At 41.0% G+C, this 16,990-nt stretch overlaps 1 protein-coding gene across 2 annotated transcripts in view; it reads right to left on the reverse strand.

Moving 5' to 3' along the window:
- klhdc8b (kelch domain containing 8B) overlaps window positions 1-13,206 on the reverse strand; it is a 327,420-nt gene extending 314,214 nt beyond the window's left edge. For both annotated transcript variants that reach the window (XM_061974191.1, XM_061974180.1), the window contains exon 1: window positions 13,065-13,206. The gene's annotated coding sequence lies outside the window, so the exon portion shown is untranslated. The remainder of the gene's footprint in view (window positions 1-13,064) is intronic.
- Between the last annotated feature and the right edge of the window lie 3,784 nt (window positions 13,207-16,990).

Below are 16,990 nucleotides of genomic sequence, written 5' to 3' on the forward strand. Positions count from 1 at the left end.
ACAAAACCGATACCGATAATTTCCGATATTACATTTTAAAGCATTTATCGGCCGACATTATCGGACATCTCTACTTAGTACCTATGTCGAGCTTGTGTGTAGGGATGTCCCGATCCGATCGGCTGCCGATATTTGCCAAAAATTGCGTATCGGCAAGGCATGGGAAAATGCCGATCCAGATCCAGTTTAAAAAAAAACCTACGCACCGATTTAAATAATACATTCCACTTTTCTGCTGCTCCGTAATTTCCGTTCCGCATTTTCCAGCACACCTTCAACACATCCACAATTCTCACGCAGTTGCTTTTAGCTGCTGGCATTACACGACAGGCTCTTCTCACTCTTTCCTGTGTCTCCCTCTCACAGACAGCGAGCGCACCTTCTTACACACGTCACATACTGTCACGTCATACGTCACATACTGTCACGTCATACGTCACATACTGTCACGTCGTACGTCACATACGTATACATCCTCCCCGAGCAGAGAGGTAGCAGCATGGCTAACGTTAGCTGTGATGCTAGCGCAGCCGTGTGACCAACGTTCTCTCTAAGGTGCGCGCTTGTGCAATTGCGCACTGTTTAAGCGTCCTCTGCGCATAGCAAATCTATGCCACGCACAAAATCAAATAAAAAAATAAGCGCATAACAATTTTCGACACACGGACACGACAGAGACAACAGCTTTCGTCATCATTGTTCAAATATTGTGACGTCTGTCGAGACGCTTATCTCCGTTCGGTGCCACACGTCCACACCATCAAAATGCCGAGGCAAAAATTTCCACATCAACACCGTATGAAAAAATTAGTGATTTTTTTTAGTTGTGGTTTCCTTCTCTGCATGAAAGTTTAAAAGTAGCATATATTAATGCAGTATGAAGAAGAATGTTTTAATGTAGACATGCAAGCCTTGAAAGAACATTTTGAAAATCAAGACTACATTTCCTGCAAATGGGTGCATTTCTACCCTATATTTTAACTTTAGATTTGTTCTCATATCAAACTCTTTTGGCTGTCTTTTTGACACTTACATCAGGCGCCCCCCTCCACACCCTGGATTATAAATAATGTAAATAATTCAATGTGATTATCTTGTGTGATGACTGTATTATGATGATAGTATATATCTGATAGTATAGTGTCCATCAAAAATCAGGAAATCACCCAGGTATCCTCATATAAATATTTAGGGGTTCATATTGATAATCTTCTCTGCTGGAAGACACATATTGACAAACTGTGCAATAGACTGCAACAGAGGCTATATTTTTTGCGAAGATTAAGATTGTACGGCGTAAGCAGCCACATCATGATGATTTTCTACCGTGCCATTGTAGAGAGCATCATTAGATACGGGATCACCTCATGGTTTGGCAACCTAACCGTTAAGCTAAAAAGCAAACTGGCCGGCATGCATAAAACGGCAATGAAAATCGTAGGGAGGAAAGAATATGAGCCTATACAGAGCATCTATGAGCAGGCAGTTAGGAAAAAAGCTAAGAAAATTATTTCCAACTCACAACACCCACTCTTTCCTGAATATGGATCAGGGAGAAGACTCCGGGTCCCACTATGCAAATCTAACCGCCTTCAATTATCATTTGTCCCAGCCTCCATTAAGCTGACCAACAATGTGCAATAGAATTTTAATACATAGGTTAGCACTTTTTTAGCACATAGCACTTTAGCACATAGCACTTTAGAACTAAGCACTTTAGCACACAGCACTTTATCCATGAGCTCTAGTGCAATGCACATTGGTACTTTATCTTTATCTCCATACTGTAGATTTTATGCCTACATCAAAGTGCCACCTATGTCTATCAAGCTCCATGTTCTGATGTTTAAATGTTAGTTGTATGGTTGTGGTTGTGTCTGTGCTTGTGTTTTTGTTCTGTTGTTTTTGGGTATGTTAAGAAAGCAATGATGCACTGTGCCCAAGACAAATTTCCCCGCGGGGACAATAAAGTTGAACCTTGAACCTTGAACCTATATCTGTATCATGAATCAATTTAAGTGGACTGATAAACTTATTCGGGTGTTACCATTTAGTGGTCAATTGTACGGAATATGTACTTCACTGTGCAACCTACTAATAAAAGTCTCAATCAATCAATCAAAACACATAGAATCATCATACTGCTGTGATTATATGCATCAAGTGTTCATTCAAGGCTAAGGCCAAATATCGAGATAAATATCGTGTATCGCAATATGGCCTTAAAATATCGCAATATTAAAAAAAAGGCCATATCGCCCAGCCCTAGTTTCAATGATGCCATTTCTGTTTGTCATGTATAATTTTGTCTATTTTGTGTTTATCCTTGAATAAACAGGTCAGTTTCTTGTTACCAACCATTGTGTATTATTCAAACTCCCCTAATTCAGCTGGCTAGTTGTTATCAAGAGTACTAAAACCCTTTTCAACATGATTCTGACAACTAAGTAGGCTAAATAACTTTAAACTTTAATACATGCTCGGATAGACCAGTATCGGTCTTGTGTGCTTAGCTGTTGTGTTTTTTTGCTGATATCAGACCAATATGCAGTATCAATATTGGATGGGGACACACCCAACAGTTCTAAAACATGTTGCCATGCCTGGTGTCTTGAATTTCATCCTTTATAGCGGAGATATTGCCAGACAAAAAGCTAACAATGGGCCAGGAACAAAAGCATCCGCGGGAACGCCACACTTCGGACGGTCGGCGTCCTTCTGAGAGGCGAGGCGGCCTTCCTGGAGACGCGCCCTGATTGAAGGTGGCATTTCACTGGCACAACGAGGGCTCGTCAACACACCGCGCCAAACGCAGACGACGGCCGCTCGTTATGCAAATGGCCACATATGTTGGGTCTCCGTCACAGCGGGTGAGAAAAGGCTTGGACTTGAGGTTCCTTCTCCAGGTAGGAGACGCAATCCTTTAACTGGCTGCTGGTCCAGATGCTGCGTTAAGCAGCAGATGGCGCCATGTGTCTAAAAATAAATAAACAGCTGCGTTGATTTGCCCCGCAACCTTTGGCATTAATCCCAGCACACATCCTTTACTACCAGAGATATTGTGTCCCAAATCACTCAAAACGCTGTTACCACGGCGACTGGAGGACGCTCCTGCAGAACAGTACAAGATGTGCTTATTTTGTTGCGTGATGTTACACAGCGTGGCTTTATTTGGCCATCCAATATAACAGGACGCCATACCTGCCAACTTTTGAAATCAGAAAAACCTAGTAGCCAGGGTCCAGGTAGGTCCAGGACAAAGTCCTGGTGGGGGGTTCACCCCCCCGACGCAAAATGATTATTAGCATTCAGACAGGTTAAAATGTTGCTAAAACCATCACTTTTCTATCAGTCACAGTGACTTTTCAAAACTAAAATATTACAGCAAAAATCATATGGGTTGATTGACATGTTTATTCTGTAAGCTAACTTCAATAGTTTGAAATTATTTTGACAGTTAATGCCAGTTATCCTGTCAACCTTTCACAAGACTTCAATTTGTTCATTGAAAGTATAAACAGTATAAACACTTTTTACAGTAAACAAATGGTAAAACAGTACTAAACAATTCCATAAAAAAAAAAATTGGTGTCATTATTAACTTTCTGTCCAAGCTTGTATAATCTACTGCCTTGTTCAATTGTAAAAAATATTCTGTGCCTAAAATTCACATTTCTATCACAATTATCATACTGTAAACTTCATTAAAATTAATAGTCCTGTCAATAGCATGGAATTACAATTCAAATGTAGTTTTTTTGTAAGCCTTTCAAAAGAATTCAAAATATGAAAAATTAATGAAAATTAATTTAAGCCATCAGACACTTGAAAAGTGGCACATCACATCTCTAATGTAATCATTTTAACTATTCAACAGAAATAGCACTGCAAAAATATTAAGGACATACTTCTGTATTTTGGTAGTTATGCTGTCAACATTTAACAAGATTTCTTCAGCTTGGACTTGAAAGCATAAATAGTATAAACACTTTTAACAGTATAACAGTACTAAACAATTCCAATAGATAACATTGGTGTCATTACCTTTTTGTGGCTAAAATCCGAAAAACGTTGAAAGTTTTCCACTTGTATCGGCATTAGACTTGTGTTTTTTTGTTCCGACGTGGTCTTTTACATCGCTAATTCCTCCGTGTCCGATCGAAAAAATCTTGTCTGCACAAGGTGCAATTCGCGTAGTTTTCACCCTTTTTGGAACGGATAATTATTCCCGGATAGGCTTTTGAATATTCTTCACGGAATGACTGCAGTTTTCTTTTCGGTTTAAGACTCGTTTGCGATTTTTCTCCGGCTGATTCCATGATCGTTCGCTCGTTTGGAAACAATGAGCAACTGGTGCCTCGTGCTTGGCAGCGGTGCTATAAATAGCCTCGCGCATGGCATTCGGAATGGCTCGATAGGAAGTTACGGGAAGCAGTGTCGATTGTCATTGTTGTTACACGATTTCGTAAATAAAACTTAAAAAAAAAAAAAAAAAAAATTTAAGTATTTTTTATCACTGCAACCGTAACCCGGAATAGGTTGATGAAAACCGTACTAATTACGGGAAAACCGGAGTAGTTGGCAGGTATGGGACGCCGAGCAAAAGCGTCAAGCCCACCAAAGCTCAATAAGAAAAAACTACGTTTTGATTGACTTGCATGCAGGAATTTATCTTACAACCACAAAAGTCTGCAACCAGGTTGACATTTATCAAATGCTTGCTTGGATGGATTCGGCAAATAAATTGCGCAGGTTGGGGCCAACAAATGTAGCCTAAGCTCCTTTATCAAGCCTCAAATATCAGCAAAATATTCAAATGAGCTCTCAGTATAATGAAGTGCAGTTTTACACTGTTCACTTCTTTATGTAAAATGCCCCCAAAAGACCCTATGTACGCGTTAAAGGGGAACATTATCACAATTTCAGAATGGTTAAAACCATTAAAAATCAGTTCCCAGTGGCTTATTTTTCAAAGTTTTTTTCAAAATTTTACCCATCACGCAATATCCCTACAAAACACTTCAAAGTGCCTGATTTTAACCATCGTTATATACACCCGTCCATTTTCCTGTGACGTAAAATAGTGAAACCAACATAAACAAACATGGCGGAAAGAACAGCAAAATATAGCAACATTAGCTCGGATTCAGACTCGGATTTCAGCGGCTTAAGCGATTCAACAGATTACGAATGTATTGAAACGGATGGTTGTAGTGTGGAGGCAGGTAGCGAAAACGAAATTGAAGAAGAAACTGAAGCTATTGAGCCATATCGGTTTGAACCGTATGCAAGCGAAACCGACACGACAGCCAGCGACACGGGAGAAAGCGAGGACGAATTCGGCGATCGCCTTCTAACCAACGATTGGTATGTGTTTGTTTGGCATTAAAGGAAACTAACAACTATGAACTAGGTTTACAGCATATGAAATACATTTGGCAACAACATGCACTTTGAAAGTGCAGACAGCCCAGTTTTCATCCATCCATCCATCTTCTTCCGCTTATCCGAGGTCGGGTCGCGGGGGCAGCAGCTTAAGCAGGGAAGCCCAGACTTCCCTCTCCCCAGCCACTTCATCCAGCCCCTCCCGGGGGACCCCGAGGCGTTCCCAGGCCAGCCGGGAGACATAGTCTTCCCAGCGTGTCCTGGGTCTTCGGCGTGGCCTCCTACCGGTCGAACGTGCCCGAAACACCTCGCTAGGGAGGCGTTCGGGTGGCATCCTGACCAGATGCCCGAACCACCTCATCTGGCTCCTCTCCATGTGGAGGAGCAGCGGCTTTACTTTGAGCTCCCCCCGAATGACAGAGCTTCTCACCCTATCTCTAAGGGAGAGCCCCGCCACTCGGCGGAGGAAACTCATTTCGGCCGCTTGTACCCGTGATCTTGTCCTTTCGGTCATGACCCAAAGCTCATGACCATAGGTGAGGATGGGAACGTAGATCGACCGGTAAATCGAGAGCTTTGCCTTCCGGCTCAGCTCCTTCTTCACCACAACGGATCGATACAGCGTCCGCATTACTGAAGACGCCGCACCGATCCGCCTGTCGATCTCACGATCCACTCTTCCCCCACTCGTGAACAAGACTCCGAGGTACTTGAACTCCTCCACTTGGGGCAAGATCTCCTCCCCAACCCGGAGATGGCACTCCACCCTTTTCCGGGAGAGAACCATGGACTCGGACTTGGAGGTGCTGATTCCCATCCCAGTCGCTTCACACTCGGCTGCGAACCGATCCAGTGAGAGCTGAAGATCTTGGCCGGAGGAAGCCATCAGGACCACATCATCTGCAAAAAGCAGTGACCTAATCCTGCAGCCACCAAACCAGATCCCCTCAACGCCCTGACTGCGCCTAGAAATTCTGTCCATAAAGGTTATGAACAGAATCGGTGACAAAGGGCAGCCTTGGCGGAGTCCAACCCTCACTGGAAACGTGCCCGACTTACTGCCGGCAATGCGGACCAAGCTCTGGCACTGATCATACAGGGAGCGGACTGCCACAATCAGACAGTCCGTTACCCCATACTCTCTGAGCACTCCCCACAGGACTTCCCGGGGTACACGGTCGAATGCCTTCTCCAAGTCCACAAAGCACATGTAGACTGGTTGGGCAAACTCCCATGCACCCTCAAGGACCCTGCCGAGAGTATAGAGCTGGTCCACAGTTCCACGACCAGGACGAAAACCACACTGTTCCTCCTGAATCCGAGGTTCGACTATCCGGCGTAGCCTCCTCTCCAGTACACCTGAATAGACCTTACCGGGAAGGCTGAGGAGTGTGATCCCACGATAGTTGGAACACACCCTCCGGTTCCCCTTCTTAAAGAGAGGAACCACCACCCCGGTCTGCCAATCCAGAGGTACCGCCCCCGATGTCCACGCGATGTTGCAGAGTCTTGTCAACCAAGACAGCCCCACAACATCCAGAGCCTTAAGGAACTCCGGGCGGATCTCATCCACCCCCGGGGCCTTGCCACCGAGGAGCTTTTTAACTACCAATTTTCATCAATTAATATATTCTGTAGACATACCCTCATCCGCTCTCTTTTCCTGAAAGCTGATCTGTCCAGTTTTGGAGTTGATGTCAGCAGGCCAGGGAAGCTAGGGTCGATATTCTTTTCTTGATCATCTTTGGTGGCATAGGACGGTGTGAGCCAAGACATCCAGGGGGTTTAGCTCGCTCGTCTGCGGGAACAAACTGCCGCCATTGCTTGCCGTGCTACCGAGGTCCTTTGTCCCTGAATTGCTCACACACTCCGGCAGATTCAATGGGGGTCTGGCAGCATATTTCTTTGAATTTATCGTTGGAAATGCATCTGCTTTGAGTATCGCAGGATATCCACACATTCTTGCCATCTCTGTCGTAGCATAGCTTTCGTCGGTAAAGTGTGCGGAACAAACGTCCAATTTCTTGCCACTTTGGCATCTTTGGGCCACTGGTGCAACTTGAATCCGTCCCTGTTCGTGTTGTTACACCCTCCGACAACACACCGACGAGGCATGATGTCTCCAAGGTACGGAAAACAGTCGAAAAAAACGGAAAATAACAGAGCTGATTTGACTCGGTGTTTGAGAAAATGGCGGATTGCTTCCCGATGTGACGTCATCGCTCCGAGAGCGAATAATAGAAAGGCGTTTAATTCGCCAAAATTCACCCATTTAGAGTTCGGAAATCGGTTAAAAAAATATATGGTCTTTTTTCTGCAACATCAAGGTATATATTGACGCTTACATAGGTCTGGTGATAATGTTCCCCTTTAAAGCCACCAGATCTCAATAGAAGCATCCTTTATTCCCATTGGCATGCACAAAGGACCGAGAAAGGTCTCACCCAGAGGCCTGCAAAGAAGTGTGTGCGACAGGTGGACTTTGCAGGTCAGGGCAGTTTTAAGGCACAAACCATACCTAAATCCATGGATTCCAGTATCATCTGTTTGGTTCACAATTGCAAAGTCTACACCAGCAACACAAAACTATCATTTTGACCACAAAAAGTCACCTGGCTGTCTTGACCATGCATGTGAAATTACATACTGTAGCTTTAACTTGAGCATATATAGGCACAGCTGCAATTTAAAGGCCTACTGAAACCCACTACTACCGACCACGAAGTCTGATAGTTTATACATCAATGATGAAATCTTAACATTACTAAAGTGCAATTTTAAATTCCGCGCGAAATATCCTGCTGAAAACGTCTCGGTATGATGACGTCAGCGCGTGACGTCGCGGATTGTAGAGGACATTTTGGGACAGCATGGTGGCCAGCTATTAAGTCGTCTGTTTTCATCGCAAAATTCCACAGTATTCTGGACATCTGTGTTGGTGAATCTTTTGCAATTTCTTCAATGAACAATGGAGACAGCAAAGAAGAAAGCTGTAGGTGGGAAGCGGTGTTTTGCGGCCGACTTCAGCGACACAAACACGGCCGGTGTTTCATTGTTTACATTCCACGGAAGATGACAGTCAAGCTTTACCATTGGTCTGTGGAGAACTGGGACAACAGAGACTCTTACCAGGAGGACTTTGAGTTGGATGCGCAGACGCGGTACCGTGAGTACGCATGCAGCTGCGGCTTCCAAACATTAGATCGCTTGCCCGTACGTGCGTGCCGCTATGTGCATGTCACGTACGTAACTTTGGGGGACTTTGGGGAAATATATGTGCTGTATGAACTTTGGGGAGGTGAACGGTACTTTGGGCTGTGGGATTGAGTGTGTTGTGCAGGTGTTTGAGTTGTATTGGCGGGTTATATGGACGGGAGGGGGGAGGTGTTTGTTATGCGGGATTAATTTGTGGCATATTAAATATAAGCCTGGTTGTGTTGTGGCTAATAGAGTATATATATGTCTTGTGTTTATTTACTGTTTTAGTCATTCCCAGCTGAATATCAGGTCCCACCCGCCTCTCACAGCATCTTCCCTATCTGAATCGCTCCCACTGCCCTCTAGTCCTTCACTCTCACTTTCCTCATCCACAAATCTTTCATCCTCGCTCAAATTAATGGGGAAATCGTCGCTTTCTCGGTCCGAATCGCTCTCGCTGCTGGTGGCCATGATTGTAAACAATGTGCGGATGTGAGGAGGTATATTAAATAAAATTTAAATAAAAAATGTAATGCCTCTTTTCTATTTGCAGCCTTCTGAGGTAAATATCAACATTAACTAGGTGGGCGGGGTTTGGTGGTAGCGGGGGTGTATATTGTAGCGTCCCGGAAGAGTTAGTGCTGCAAGGGGTTCTGGGTATTTGTTCTGTTGTGTTTATGGTGTGTTGCGGTGCGGATGTTCACCCGAAATGTGTTTGTCATTCTTGTTTGGTGTGGGTTCACAGTGTGGCGCATATTTGTGACAGTGTTAAAGTTGTTTATACGGCCACCCTCAGTGTGACCTGTACGGCTGTTGACCAAGTATGGATTGCATTCACTCGTGTGTAAAAGCCGCTGTAGCTGACGACAGGTTGTAGAGGACGTTGTCCGGGTGGAAATCGGGAGAAATTCGGGAGAATGGTTGCCCCGGGAGATTTTCGGAAGGGGCACTGAAATTCGGGAGTCTCCCGGGAAAATGGGGAGGGTTGGTAAGTATGAGTATTAGCGGTGAATGCGGTGTTACAGCGGCACCGCCGCTGTATAATACCGGCGGGCCAGCTCTAATGTTAATTTGATTTTGCCTCAGGGCCAAATGAAATTACATGGCGGGCCACATTTGGCCCGCGGGCCAGAGTTTGACACCCTTGGTCTACACCCCCAACACAAAATTGTAATTTTGACCACAAAAAGTCACCTGACTGTCTGAACCATGCGTGTGAAATTGCATACTGTACCTTTAATTTGAGCATATATATATATATATATACACCTGACATTTAATGACAATCAATACAGTCCACTGACAAGTGCACAAAATCTCAATAGAAAAATCATGTATTTTGATTAAAATGCACTTAAACTAACAAACTTGCAAGTTAAAGGCCAGCAACCTTGTTAAAATGATAAAATAAGGTGTTTGAACGGATTCGGCAAGACAACATAGTGCAGGTTTTGGTATTTTTAAGGCACAAACAATGATGTCCACCTAAATCCATGGCTTCTAATATCATGCATTTGGTTCACAATTGCAAAGTCTACACCACCAACACAAAACTGTCATTTTGACCACAAAAAGTCACCTGGCTGTCTTGACCATGCGAGTGAAATTACATACTGTATCTTTAATTTGAGCATATATATATATATATATATACACACACCTCCCATTTAATGACAATCAATACAGGAGGTTATATTGATTAGTCCACTGAAAAGTGCACCAAATCTCAATAGAAAAATCATGTATTTTGATTAAAATGCACTTCAACTAACAAACTTGCAAGCTGAAGGCCAGCAACCATGTTAAAATGATAAAATAAGGTCTTTTAACGGATTCGGCAAGACAACATAGTGCAAGTTTTGGTAGTTTTAAGGCACAAGCAATGGTGTCCCCCTACCTAAATCCATGGCTTCTAATATCATCTGTTTGGTTCACAATTGCAAAGTCTACACCACCAACACAAAATTGTCATTTTGACCACAAAAAGTCACCTGGCTGTCTTGACCATGCGTGTGAAATGACATACTGTAGCTTTAATTTGAGCATATATATATATATATATATATATATATATATATATATACAGACCTCCCATTTAATGACAAGCAATACAGGAGGTTATATTGATTAGTCTACTGAAAAGTGCACCAAATCTCAATAGAAAAATCATGTATTTTGAATAAAATGCACTTAAACTAACAAACTTGCAAGCTGAAGGCCAGCAACCATGTTAAAATGATAAAATAAGGTGTTTGAACGGATTCGGCAAGACAACATAGTGCAGGTTTTGGTAGTTTTAAGGCACAAACAATGATGTCCACCTAAATCCATGGCTTCTAATATCATCTGTTTGGTTCACAATTGCAAAGTCTACACCACCAACACAAAATTGGCATTTTGACCACAAAAAGTCACCTGACTGTCTTGACCATGCGAGTGAAATAACATACTGCACCTTTAATTTGAGCATATATATATATATATATATATATTAGAGATGCGCGGTTTGCGGGCACAACCGCGGAGTCCGCGGATTATCCGCGGATCAGGCGGATGAAATTTAAATAAATTAGATTTTATCCGCGGGTCGGGTCGGGTCGGGTCGGGTCGGGTCGGGCGGTTGAAATAAAAAAAAAATTGATTTTAAATAGATTCAGGCGGGTGGCAGTTAAACCAATTGGGAAATATATATACATAGTTAAATGTTGTTACCCACGTACGAAAAACGAGCAGGCACCTGCAGCATATGCCACAACAGAAGAAAAAAAAAAAAAAGAGATGGACACTTTTACGGAGCGGAGAAGGGACGCCTCGCCGGGGTCCGGGACCGAGGCCCCTTCCCCCGAGAGGGCCCCACCGGGAGCCGTAGCTGAGGCGATCCGCGAGAAGGGCCAGACGCACGTCCAGGGTCACCACCGCGCCCACCGCACCGACACCCCGCCTCGTCCGCCTTCGCCGCGGCCGGCGTCACGCGCAGCAGGTAAGCAGCTTACCTGCCCGCCACCCCCGTGGCCGGGGGCTCGTAACAGGGGTCACTCCGCGCGCTCCGCCCGCGCAGCTTACCTGCCCGCCACCCCTGTTGCCGGGGGCGCGTAACAGGGGTCACTCCGCGCGCAGTGCGCTCACGAAAGGGGTGGGGCTCACCCTGGTTGATATAGACAGCAGGACGGTGGCCATGGACGTCGGAACCCGCTAAGGAGTGTGTAACAACCCACCTGCCGAATCAACTAGCCCTGAAAATGGATGGCGCTGGAGCGTTGGGCCCATATACCCGGCCGTCGCCGGCAGCGAGACGCGCTTGGAGGTGCGCTCAGCGCGGCTCCCATATGATTGCGCACTGGTGTGCGTCTGGGTCGTGACAGCGTGGCACGCGAATGTCTGTACTGCATTGGATCAGTCTCCTTTCTTTAACAGGCAAAAGCTTTATAACCTCACTAATGCCTTGCATCGTCTATATTAGATATATAACAACGGGCGGGTGCGGGCGGATGGCGGGCGGGTGCGGTTCTGATCAAATGTTACATCGGGTGGATGGCGGATGGTTGACGACTTTCTGATGCGGTTGCGGATGAAATAATTGCCTATCCGCGCATCTCTAATATATATATATATATATATATATATATATATATATATATATATATATACACCTGACATTTAATGACAATCAATACAGTCCACTAAAAAGTGCACCAAATCTCAATAGAAAAATCATGTATTTTGATTAAAATGCACTAAAACTAACAAGCGTTCAAGCTGAAGGCCAGCAACCTTGCTAAAATGATCAAATAAGGTATTTTAACGGATTCGGCAAGACAACATAGTGCAGGTTTTGGTAGTTTTAAGGCACAAACAATGGTGTCCACCTAAATCCATGGCTTCCAATATCATCTGTTTGGTTCACAATTGCAAAGTCTACACCACCAACACAAAACTGTCATTTTGACCACAAAAAGTCACCTGACTGTCTTGACCATGCGAGTGAAATGACATACTGCACCTTTAATTTGAGCATATATACATACACCTGACATTTAATGACAAGCAATACAGTCCACTGAAAAGTGCACCAAATCTCAATAGAAAAATCATGTAATTTGATTAAAATGCACTTAAACTAACAAACTTGCAAGCTGAAGGCCAGCAACCTTGTTAAAATGATAAAATAAGGTGTTTGAAAGGATTCGGCAACACAACATAGTGCAGGTTTTGGTAGTTTTAAGGTGGTTGGGGGTCCACAAACAAGACCTGACCGCCTAAATATGCGCTTCTAACGCAGCCTCTGCAGAACACGAGTGCATGAATCCATCCATCCATCCATTTTCTACCGCTTGTCCCTTTTGGGGTCGCGGAGGGGTACTGGAACTTGCATGAAACAGTTGATTCTGCACTCAAGTGCGCTCAACTCCGAGTCCAACGTGTTCTTATTTTTAGTCCGCACGCCACAAAAGCGCGTAAAGTTAAGTGAGACAAGCGCGTACCTTCCGGAGGTGATCCAAAGGTGTGTTCTCAGTCCACGCGTGTCGTGATTAGTCACGTGTTCCGGAGAGGACAGCGGCTCCTGTTAGGCGGCAGCATCCAACATTTATCGCTTCTTCCACCCCACGGAGCTCCTGAGCCACGCTCTCTCTCTCTCTCTCTCTCTCTCTCTCGCTCTCTCTCTCCTGCGCGTCAGTGCGCACATGACGCAAGCGTCCAATGCGCCTTCCAGCGAGCTGGAAGTGGCGATTTGGACACAATAACATACAAATTAGTTAGTATTAGTCCTCAGGTGAGAGGGGAAGGCGCAAAAGTGTTTTGTTCAGCGTACAATAAATAGCAGCAGGTAACTCACCTGACGGGGGTGGAGCTGTCACAAGGATCTTACCTGTCCTCTGCTGCCATCGCGTGGACAAACGTACGCATTGCAGCTCCTCTGGATTCATTGTAGGCATTGGTGGCGCCACCTGTGGGTTGTGTCTAAAAATGCTTTGAAAGACATTCGAACATACGTTTGATCATTTTTTATCATTAGTCGAACATTTGCGGACCAAAGTTTGTTTTTTATTGTCTTGGGATACCATCAAAAATAAAATTAAACCTTTAAAAGAAAAAAAAAACCTGACCACGCCGCGGTCATGGCTTCCATTAGAAGGGCCGCTTGTAACAGTAAATAATTAATGAATTTGCCTATGGATTTAAATTTTTTTTTTTAATTTTACATAGAGTAAAAACAATCTGTGGATTTTACCAATGTTTTTTTACAGAAATAAACTGGCAGCTTAGTTACTGTAAAATATATGTCTTTTTTAAATGATTATTTTCACAACATATTACTGTAAATAGAAATACAGTACCGCTGTTTAATTTTATTTTGGCAACTCAGCTGCCAGTTTTTTACCATAATAAAATGTGGAACAATAAAATTGATAAAAAATTGGATTTTACAGTAAAAAAAAAAAACTGACAGCTCAGTCGACAGAATTTTACAGTAAAAAATAGCATACATACATACATATATATATATATATATATATATATATATATATATATATATATATATATACATATATACATATATATATATATATATATATATATATATATATATATATATATATATATACACATACAGATACATATATATACATACATATATATATATATATACAAATATATATATACATATATATACACACATATATATATTTATATATATACATACATACACACACACACACACACACACACATATATATATACACAAATATATATATATATATATATATATATATATATATATATATATATATATATATATATATATATATATATATATATATATATATATATATATATATATATATATATACTAAAGTTAAAGTTAAAGTACCAATGATTGTCACACACACACGAGGTGTGGGGAAATGATTCTCTGCATTTGACCCATCACCCTTGATCACCCCCTGGGAGGTGAGGGGAGCAGTGAGCAGCAGTATATATACATTAGAGCAGGTGTCACCAACCTTTTTGAAACCAAGAGCTACTTCTTGGGTACTGATTAATGCAAAGGGCTACCAGTTTGATACACACTTAAATAAATTGCCCGAAATAGCCAATTTGCTCAATTTACCTTTAACTCTATGTTATTATTAATAATTAATGATACTTTACATTTTAAGTGTTATATATATATATATATATATATATATATATATATATATATTGTCATTTGTAAGTTACATGTAAGTGTGATTTAAACAAGAATAGCTAAATAAATAAATCTATATATATATTATTGTATTTCTGTCTGTCATTCCGTCGTACATTTTTTTTCCTTTTACGGAAGGTTTTTTGTAGAGAATAAATGATGAAAAAAAACACCTAATTGAACAGTTTAAAAGAGGAGAAAACACGAAAAAAAATGAAAATTAAATTTTGAAACATAGTTTATGTTCAATTTCGACTCTTTAAAATTCAAAATTCAACCGAAAAAAAGAAGAGAAAAACTAGCCAATTCAAATCCTTTTGAAAAAATTAAAAAAATAATTTATGGAACATCATTAGTAATTTTTCCTGATTAAGATTAATTTTAGAATTTTGATGACATGTTTTAAATAGGTTAAAATCCAATCTGCACTTTGTTAGAATATATAACAAATTGGACCAAGCTATATTTCTAACAAAGACAAATCATTATTTCTTCCAGATTTTCCAGAACAAAAGTATTAAAACAAATTCAAAAGACTTTGAAATACGATTTAAATTTGATTCTACAGATTTTCTAGATTTGCCAGAATATTTCTTTTGAATTTTAATCATAATAAGTTTGAAGAAATATTTCACAAATATGCTTCGTCGAAAAAACAGAAGCTAAAATGAATAATTAAATTAAAATGTATTTATTATTCTTTACAATAAAAAAAAAAATTTTTACTTGAACATTGATTTAAATTGTCAGGAAAGAAGAGGAAGGAATTTAAAAGGTAAAAAGGTATAAGTGTTTAAAAATCCTAAAATCATTTTTAAGGTTGTATTTTTTCTCTAAAATTGTCTTTCTGAAAGTTATAAGAAGCAAAGTAAAAAAAAAAAAATGAATTTATTCAAACAAGTGAAGACCAAGTCTTTAAAATATTTTCTTGGATTTTCAAATTCTATTTGAGTTTTGTCTCTCTTAGAATTAAAAATGTTGAGCAAAGCGAGACCAGCTTGCTAGTAAATAGATACAATATAAAAAATAGAGGCAGCTCACTGGTAAGTGCTGCTATTTGAGCTATTTTTAGAACAGGCCAGCGGGCGACTCATCTGGTCCTTACGGGCGACCTGGTGCCCGCGGGCACCGCGTTGGTGACCCCTGCATTAGACAAAAGATCGATGACATTATGGACAATGAGCTGCTAAGTCCCGCCCCTATAGACATTTTGCGTGATGCCACCATATTTTTCCAACTAATCTTGCTCAAATGTTCTTTTGTCCTTTTGTGTATGAGGTACAGAAATGACACTAATATGCATAGCCTGCATAGTTCCCATTATGCTCAAACATTTCTGCGGAATAACAACATCATCCATCAGATGTGTCCCACCAGAGTTAATAGAGCTGACCCCCTCATTGATGAACCCCCCTTTTGAGCACATACTGCAAGGAATATAACAGGAAATACCTCATTGGCTGTTAAATCTTGTATTTCTCTTCCTGTTTCCCACTTGTCTCGGCATGCCAGGGGAAAAATACATAACCAGTTCTATGTCCAATGCAAAGCAGATGAATTTCCAGTACGTTCTCACAGAAGACCCTCTAATGAAACCCCAACAGGTGGTCACATGACACACATCCATCGAGATGCTGTCCATGGACTCATGTTTATTTAACCCCATTTCAAAATAAACCTATGGATTATATGTCTAAATGTTCTGAGAAGCATGCAGTTCAATTCAATAAACCAAATATGTTTACTGTATGCGGACGTCTCTTGGCTGTAAATTTGTAGTATTCAAATATTAAATGTCAATTTTCAGCAAGTTGGACACTTTGGCATTCAAGAGACCATTAAGCATTAATAACTGCACTCATTCCTCCAAAAACCTAAACATTTAAAGATTATATAAACAACTAAAATATATATATATATATATATATATATATATATATATATATATATATATATATATATATATATATATGTATATATATATATATATATTATTTATTTTTTATTTATTTTTTTTTATTTTTTTTAATAACAATTATAATAAATAAAACACAAAAAAATAGTTTTTCCAATGAATGACAATACTTTCATTGTCTTTAGAACAAACCTGCAAAACCAGAAATAATTAAACTATTTTTATGACATTGAACTATGTACTAAAATATAAGATAAAACATTATAAAAACATAAAAGATTAAAAAAAAATATATGTTTAGA

The sequence above is a fragment of the Nerophis lumbriciformis genome, linkage group LG01 (genome assembly GCF_033978685.3).
Source record: "Nerophis lumbriciformis linkage group LG01, RoL_Nlum_v2.1, whole genome shotgun sequence".
Taxonomy (NCBI): Eukaryota; Metazoa; Chordata; class Actinopteri; order Syngnathiformes; family Syngnathidae; genus Nerophis; species Nerophis lumbriciformis.